An 8,352-nucleotide genomic window follows, 5' to 3' on the forward strand; every position below is an offset into this window, starting at 1 on the left:
TCAGGTATGGGACACCTTCCCTGGCTGGGGTAAGAGCCCTGGTGAAAAGTCAGGCCACCACAGAAACTGCCAGCCTGGCCCCAGTCCCATGATCTGTCCCTGGGTGTCACCTCCCCAGGGTGTCAGTGAGATCACCAGCCTGGACCTGGTCCTAATAAGACCTTTGTCCCCAAGTCTCGCATGCACAGACTGTTAGCCCCTGGTCCCACACTCTTCCCATTAACTGCGCCCAGTAGCATTCACTCTGATCTGCAGACATAGGCCCAGTCCCCAGAGACAGGTAGGAATTACTTGGTAGAGGCGCCAGACCTGCCCCACCCACTAGGGACACACAGCGGCACGTGGCTGTATGTGCGTTCACACAGGCATGCACACACACACACTGCTGTTCTAGGCCTGACAGGGCACAATCTGGGGAAGGAGGGATCCGGCGAGGTAGACCACGCAGTCAAACGGGGAGCTGGCTGGAAAAGTGCCCCAACCTCTCCTCAACTAGGGTCACACAGCACAAGACCTCACACCATCTCTCTGGCCTGGGTCCTTGGAGGAGTGTGTTTCAGGTCCTAACCAGCAGAGTGTCAGTTTTGTGTCTCTCTTCCTCTTCTGAGCCTCTAAACTTGTCAACTGCCCTTCTCCACATCCATCCCAGTGGTACCTTGAGACTCAACACTGCCACCTCCTCCAGGAAGTCTCCCTTGATTCTCCCAAGCTGGTCTGGTATGTGCCTCTCCCTGGAGTCCATAGCACCCTGTGCTAAACACCATCACCCAGAGTTATAAGGATCTCCACTACTATGGTGAGTTGTCCAAGGTCAGGATCTCTTTATAACTTAAGCACTTACCACTGTGCCTGGGACCATGTGGCACTCCATACTCACTGAATGAGAGAGCTGATATATTTATGGAAGTGCAGGGTCTCTACCCCTTGTTTTACTCAATCTCCCCTAGAAGCCAGTGGGTGCCCAGAATACAGACCAGCCTGGTCCCCACTCCTCTGGGCAGGAGCACCGATGCTAGCTCTCCTGGCTGTCTGCTGTCTGTGACTCAGCTTGGACCATGAGACAGGAAGGAGCCCATAGCCCATGAGGGTCCTGCCTCTTGTCTCTGCACAGAGAACAGGCCGGGGACAACCCAAGGCCAGATGTGGGTGCTGACTTCCAGCTGTTCTCCACATTGCCAGGTCCCACGGAAAATCTTGAGGTCAGGAGGGTGATGACAGTCTGTACAGCTCTGGCCTCTTGCCCTGATGTCACAAGGCCATGGGCAGTATGGAAGGACAGTGACGTGGGGCTGGCTAGATCACACCTTGTCTCAATGTGCTTGTTTGAGCAAGCACGACACTTTAATCTCAGGATCTGAGGGGCTGAAGAGAAGCCTTGGGTACCTGTCAGTCATGGGGGAGGAAATGAGTCTAATTACTATCACCATCGGGTAGGACGTTAGGTCAAGGAAATGAATTCTCTCTACTTGTGCGTGTGTGCTGTCGTGTGCGACTCTTTGTGACCCCATGGACTGGAGCCCTCCAGGCTCCTCTGTGCATGGGATTCTCCAGGCAAGAATACCGGAGTGGGTTGCCACTGGGTGCCATTTCCTCCTCCAGGGGATCTTCCTGATGCAGGGGATAAACTTGCGTCTCCTGCATCAGCAGGTGGATTCTTTACCATTAGTGCCACCTGGGAAGCCTTCTCTTCACTTATGTACATCCAAAGATTGGCTTAGATCTGTGGGAAAGCAGGAGGAAGAAGGAAGTAAGGAAGAACAGATCAGGGGGATTTGGGGCAGGAGACAGGCCTGAGGTCCCTGAGCACCTATGAGGGTCGCAGCCAGTCCTTCTGTAAACCTAGCCTCCCCAGGTTCAGATATTATCGATGTTACTGGCTTCTCCATACAGGGAGCCCCGAGGGCAAAAGGAAGAGATTGTCGAGTGGGTTGTCCAGGTTGCATGAAGATCTGTGAACATACTCCCCCACCCCCATTTGACATTTGACTGGGACAGTCACAGATCCTCAAGGGAAGTGTTACCCAAGGACCAGCCCCCACCACTAGGCTGCCACTCCATCTCCCTCTTTCCTTTTGCAGCCTAATGTGCCATGATCCCAGACATGTGTCCTCAAGCCCTGTCTTCCTAAACAAGTCAAGGGAAGGGAAAAGGGAGACCCAAACTGTCCAGTACGGGGGCCTTTCTGTGACTCAAGCAAGTATTCATGAGAATCATGTGATTTCCTGGGATACAGGTCACATGTGTACAGTGGCTACTCACATGGGCCCTCATCCTTTCCCCAAACCCCTGGAAGACCAGAGCTAGGTATTTATTAACTTCCCTCCTATGAGAGAAGTATATGATAACTGAAGACGGCTTGCCTCCATTTGCAGAGGAGAAACTGAGGGACAAAGCGTTAAAAGAGCAAGTTGGAGATGAAGCTGGGACCAGAGTTGGAAGTGAAAGGAACCGGTTCTGGAATCTTGCTATTTTCCATATTCTTAAGTGTCGGCTTATTTCCCAAACGGGGTTGTCTACTGTGTCACCCCACTGCCTACTACACAAAGGGAAAGAAAGCTGAAACCTACTATGCTGTGATGTGGTCAGCTACAACGCAACAGGGAGCCAGTATCCTAACACCCAGGACGCCAGGGTCTTCAGAACAAGGATTCTGGAGGCTTCACCCTGGATCCAGAAAGCAGAGAGACACTCATAAACCGACTCAATCACTGGCATGCAACGTACAGCCCCTACATTTCAAAACCTTTGCCCTGGCCACGTAGAATCCACAAAGGGACTGTCCTGACAATGTGGCAGCTGGTTCTGTAGCCAAGAATGACTCACAGTCACAGGGGGTGAAAAATGGAAAAGGAACCTTGCCTCACAAGTCTGCTTCTTCCTGAAAGTTTGGGCTTGGGCCACTCTCCCCACCCCAACACCTGAAGGACTCCCCTTCCAGGAGGATCATGGCCTCCTACGGAAGCCTACTGGCCTCCCACTGGGCTGCTTAGCGTGGGACACCCAAAGCCAAGCTTGGAGAGGCCAGGTCACTAAAGATAGGCCTTCACACAAGGGGAAGAGCTGATGCCAGGCTGAGAAGCACCTCTATGTCCCAGAAGTATCTCTCTCTCTCCTGATAGTGACCTGCTTGCCTGTGTGGGGTCATATTCTTTCTTGTCATGTGGGTGGGGAAAATCTTTGCCTTCTCAGCTGTGGGAAGAGGTGGGAAAGTCCTCTGAACTGTCCTCCCTTTTCTTAAGAATCCCTGTAAGTCAGAGGTCAGGTAAATGCAGGAGCACAAGTATAGGGGAGAGTTCAGCTGCCAGCTCCTGAAGGGAAGTAAAATGAGAGAAGAGCAAGGCCACAAAACCTCCTCACCTCTAGCAGAGGTCAAGAAAGGACAGAGGCCAGGTGAAGAGACTCAGCAGTTCTGGCAAGTTCTGCCCGTAGGCTGTCCCTTGCAACTACCTGCAGCCTAGAAATGAACCTCACCCAGTAGTGATCGTCTACTCTGGGTCCAGCCCAGAAACACTCAGGACAGCAAGTCCTGAGTACACATTTGTATCCCAAAGGGGAGCCAGAAAAGTCATAGCTAAGTGGGAACCCAGTCCAGAAATAGGCACAAATATTGAAGCAGCAGACTATTAGGGCCAGCAAACTGTAATTTAAAAAAAAAAAAAAAAAAAGACATGAGCTTTGGGCTCCTCTTGAGCACAGATCATGCCCAGAATCTCCAAAGTTTCTGCATTTCATAGAACAATTTGCTCTAAATTCCCTTATTCTTTCCCCCCTCTGCACTTGCTATTAAATATATGTTAATTGTCTCTCCCATCAGAATGTAAACTCCATGAAGGCAAGAATGGGGAGCTGTATCACCAGTGTTTCCAACTCCTAGAACAGAGCCTGCTGTAGAGTAGGGGTTCAATGAATATTTTATTGCCTTCTCACACTACACATTAGTTTTTCCTCTTACTAGACTTCATAAAAAGGAAATCAGTCACTGTTACTTTTGGTGTCTAGCTTTTGGTGAGCATGTTTTTTTTTAAAAGAATCATCCATGTTGTTGCATGTGTTTATAGTTCATTCTTTTCATACACTGCTTATCCATTCTCCTCTTGGAGCAACTTTGGGGATGTTTCCCATTTGAGGCTATAATGTATGAAGCTATAATGAATTTTCTTGTACGAGTCTTTTTGTGGACATATGTTTTCATTTCACTTGAGGACAGTTTCAGGAGTGGAATTACTGGATCTTCGGATGGGAGTATTCAGAATTTTAAGAAACTGCCAAACTGTTTTCAAAGTATTTGTACTGTTTCATGCTTCCACCAGCAATGTTTGAGGGTTTCAGAGATTTCACATGGTCACCAACATTTAGCGTGTTCTCAGCCCTTATAGGGATTCCCTGGTTGCTCAGTGGTAAAGAATCCGCCTGCCAAAGCAGGAGACAAGGGTTTGATCCCTGGGTCTGGAAGATCCTGTGGAGAAGGAAATGACAACCCACTCCAGTATTCTTGCTTGGGAAATCCCATGGACAGAGGACCCTGGTGGGTTGTACTTCATGGATCACAAGGAGTCAGACTCAGCTTAGTTACCAAATGACAACAACAAATTTACTTTATTGTTTATTTACAATAAATTTCCTTATTATGTTTATTTACAACAACATAAATTACTTTATGTTTCTACAGATCTCACTATTCTGGACAGTTCATATATGTGGTATCATGTGGCTCTTTGTTGAGTGGTTTCTTGCCCTTAGCATATTTTCAAGATTCATTTATGTCATGGTATGTACCAGTACTTCATTCTTTTTTTTTAAATGCTGAATAATATTCCTCTGTAAAACATTCTGCCTCTTATTTATCCATTAGTCAGTCAATGGGTGTTTAGGTTGTCTCCATTTTTTTTTTTTTTGGCTGTTATGAATATCTGTATAGACGTTTATCTGTGCACATATATTTTTATTTATCTTGGGGATATACCTGGGAGTGAAATTCTGGACCATATGGTAACTCCATGTTTAATCTTTTGAGGAGCTACCAAACTTTTTCAAAAGTGGCTGCACCATTTTCCATTACCGATAGCAAGGCTTCAATGTACCCATATCCTCACCACTTTTTATGTTTCATTGAATACAGCCATCCTAATGGGCATCAAGTATCTCATCTTGGTTTTGACATGCATTTTGCTAGTGGCTACCAATGCTGAGCAACTTTTCCTATGCTTATAGGTCATTTGCGATTCTTTGGAGCAGTACCTATTTTTAATGGGGTTTTTATTACCGAGTTGTAAGAGTTACTAGTACGTTCTAGACATGAATTCCTTTTCTGATATATGATATGCAAACATTTTCTCCCATTCTGTGGGTTGTGATTTCACTTTCTGGATAATAAGCCCTGAAGTATAAAAGGTTTAATTTTGATGAAGTTCCATTTGTCTATTTTTTTCCTTTGTTGCCTATGCTTTAGGTGTCATATCTAAGACTAGTGCTTTCAGCAATTTTTCATGTGTTTATTGGCTATTTTTATACCTCCTTTTGTGAAATCTTATATCAGTTTTCTGAGTTATCTTTTTATGTGCTGTGATATATGTTCTCATTCACTGTCTTATCCATTTGTTTTCTTAATAGTTCCTTTTGGTATCAGAAAATGTTAACTTTCTTGAGTCTAATTTATCCATTTCCCCACCCCATGGTTCTTGCTTTTTTGTATCCTGTCCAAACCACCTTTGCCTACCTCAAGGTCACAAACATCTTTTCCTCTGTTCTACATAGAAACTTTATAGTTGTAGGTTTACATTTAGCTCTCAAATTAATTTTTTGTGTGTGTGGAATGAGCTAGAGGTTGAGGTTCATTTAACCTATATGATTATCCAGTTGTCCCAGCAATACTTGTTAAAAGAGACTTTCCCTCTCACATTGTACTGATCTGGGACCATTGTAAAAAGTCAGTTAACATGTGTTGGTGGGTTTCTAAAATTTCTAATTTGTTTCATTGACCTATTTGTCTCTATTTTCCTAATACCACACTCTCTTGAATACTCTAGGCTTATGGTAAGTCCTAATTAAAATATTTTTACTCCTTCAACTTTGTTCTTTTTCTCCAAGATAATTTTTGGCTACTCTTGACCCTTTGCATTTCCACTTAAATTTTAGAGTCAGCTTGTCTATTTCCTCAAAGAAATCTGTTGGATTTTTATAGGGATTAAATTAATCCATAGATCAACATCAGTCCAGAAACTGCCATGGTACCCGGCACTCCTTTTCACAAAGCAAGATTTATAGGTCCAGTCTTCACCTCCCAAGCATATTTTGTGCTTTCTTATTATGCATTAAAACACCTATCATCTTAATCAATGTATACATGCAATTGAATACAAATATTGATCATATACTTATTTATAACTTCTAATTTGCCACTGACCTAATACTTCTTGATATCAAAGTTCATGCTGGGATTTCCCTGCCAGTACAGTGGTTAAGACTGCACTTCCAATGTAGGGGGCACGTCTGATCCCTGGTCAGGGCACTAAGGTCCCTTATGACCGGAAAAAAAAAAAAAAAGCTCATGCTTTCCTCATAATATTACTCCTACCACATAGCCACATTTCATGGGTTGTGGCAAGCTACTTTTAAAGTAGTGAGAGTTTTAAAGTAGTGGGTGACACATTCATAGCCATGTGATATGCCCCAGATGTACTTCAGGGAGGAAGCCCAAGCTAGGGAACCATTCACCTTTCTACTATAGGTATCAACAGTGAGATGGGCTCTGGCCATTCCTCTCCTCCCCCAAAACTCTCTCCTTATCCAGACCTTCCATAAACTCCTAGAGATTCCCCCACAGGGTAGCATCTTGTCTTTAGAGAGGAATAAAACATTCCTGATTCTCCATTTATGTCTTGGCAGGCCCCCTTTCCTTTCTCTTGCAGAAAACGAATGACCTAGCACCTAGCTTACATAGTAATGGCAGCATTAAGTGATACCAGCAGTCATACCTACCTGAGTCTAAGTGAGGAGGAGGGCAGTTTCTAGAGAACTCTGATGTTTCAGGCTCGTTCCCTGATGAAGTCCAGGGTCTGGAGGAAATAGGCTCAGACATACCTAGTCAGTTAAAGGGAAAGAAATTTGGTCTCAATGGTAGAGCCACTTTTGGCCACAGTTGAGGGTACACCCTCAAAGCAACCCTGACTCTTCTGCCTTGAAGAATAGCTCTATAGATGGCAGAGGAATTAAGCCGATTAGACATGGCAGGAGAGCCTGGAGAGGAGCAACACCTGCCCAGACTTCTCTCCCACATACATGCTGAGGGCTTCTGAGCCGTGATGAGACAGCTGTCTGTATCTAAAAACATCTAGTCTCATTCAAAACTTTTGCACTGGACAGTGAGTCAGGACTGGAATGGAGGTGGATGGTGACCGGCCAGGAGGCTGGCCAGACCCCAAGACCTGTGGCCTTCTAGGGAGCTCCTTAATCATCCTCCCAGGCAATCCCAGGTGCCTCTCTTCAAGAAGCTAGTTGTTGGCACAAAACTCCTCACTTTCTTCTCTTCCCAAATGGATGGTATTTGGGGAGACAGGGGTGTGGTTGGAGCCCGGGAGAATGCACAGCCTGCCTGGTTCCCAGCTTATCCCCATGGTAAGGCTCCCACAGCCCCCGGAAAAGGCAAGACTGTGAGCCATAACAGTGAGGTCAGAACATCTCAGGGACCAGGGATTCTGAGCAGGGATTAAGACCTGGGCTCCATCATTACATTTCTGGACTCAGCTACTAGCTCCATCATTGATTGGCTGCTGTGACCATAAAGCAAGTTATTTAATTTCTCCATAGCTCACTTCTCTCATCTTTTAAAAGGGAATAAATGACTACCTACCTCACAGGGCCACAAGTAAGTATCAAATGAAATGATTCTTGTGGATTGGCTTGCAATACCTTTTGGCTACTCTTGCTGCACTTACAAGTACTTTCTCCTGCTTCTGAGTGAAAGCACGTCTGTCCTTTCTCCACGAAATGGCCTTTCCCAACGAAGGCAATTCCAAAACAACGACCCGACGTTCTAATCTCCAAAACATCCCGCACACCTTCTGTTGGCATGGGCACAGGGACAGCACAGCTCAGTGGTGCCTGGCGGTGAACATTTCCTTTCGGCGTGACCATTGGCTGAACCTCTTACGCGCGTGCAGATCTACACATCAGCGCATCTACTTGTGTGTGCGCGGCCTCCAGCTCGCCTGCCGGAGGGGAGACCCGCAAACCTGTTCAGCAGTCCCGGGTTAGCGCTGCGCCGCTGGTGGGCGGGGCGGGGCCATTGTTCCTCGGCGGACCGAACCGTCCCCCGCCCCCTACCCCGCATCCCCGGCGCGCTCGGCACAGAGG

The 8,352-nt window shown here is 46.3% G+C and overlaps 1 protein-coding gene across 9 annotated transcripts in view; it reads right to left on the reverse strand.

Moving 5' to 3' along the window:
* PKD2L1 (polycystin 2 like 1, transient receptor potential cation channel) overlaps window positions 1-8,273 on the reverse strand; it is a 74,462-nt gene extending 66,189 nt beyond the window's left edge. For 4 of the 9 annotated variants that reach the window (XR_009733785.1, XR_009733777.1, XR_009733778.1 and 1 more), the window contains exons 1-2: window positions 7,850-8,273; window positions 6,979-7,080 (exon numbers count right to left, since the gene is read on the reverse strand). The gene's annotated coding sequence lies outside the window, so the exon portion shown is untranslated. Of the gene's footprint in view, window positions 1-2,567; window positions 2,665-6,978; window positions 7,081-7,849 lie in introns of all 9 variants that reach the window. The other 5 variants (XR_009733780.1, XM_061403110.1, XR_009733779.1 and 2 more) reach the window with 4 other exon arrangements.
* Between the last annotated feature and the right edge of the window lie 79 nt (window positions 8,274-8,352).

This window comes from Bos javanicus, chromosome 26 (assembly GCF_032452875.1).
Source record: "Bos javanicus breed banteng chromosome 26, ARS-OSU_banteng_1.0, whole genome shotgun sequence".
Classification (NCBI taxonomy): domain Eukaryota; kingdom Metazoa; phylum Chordata; class Mammalia; order Artiodactyla; family Bovidae; genus Bos; species Bos javanicus.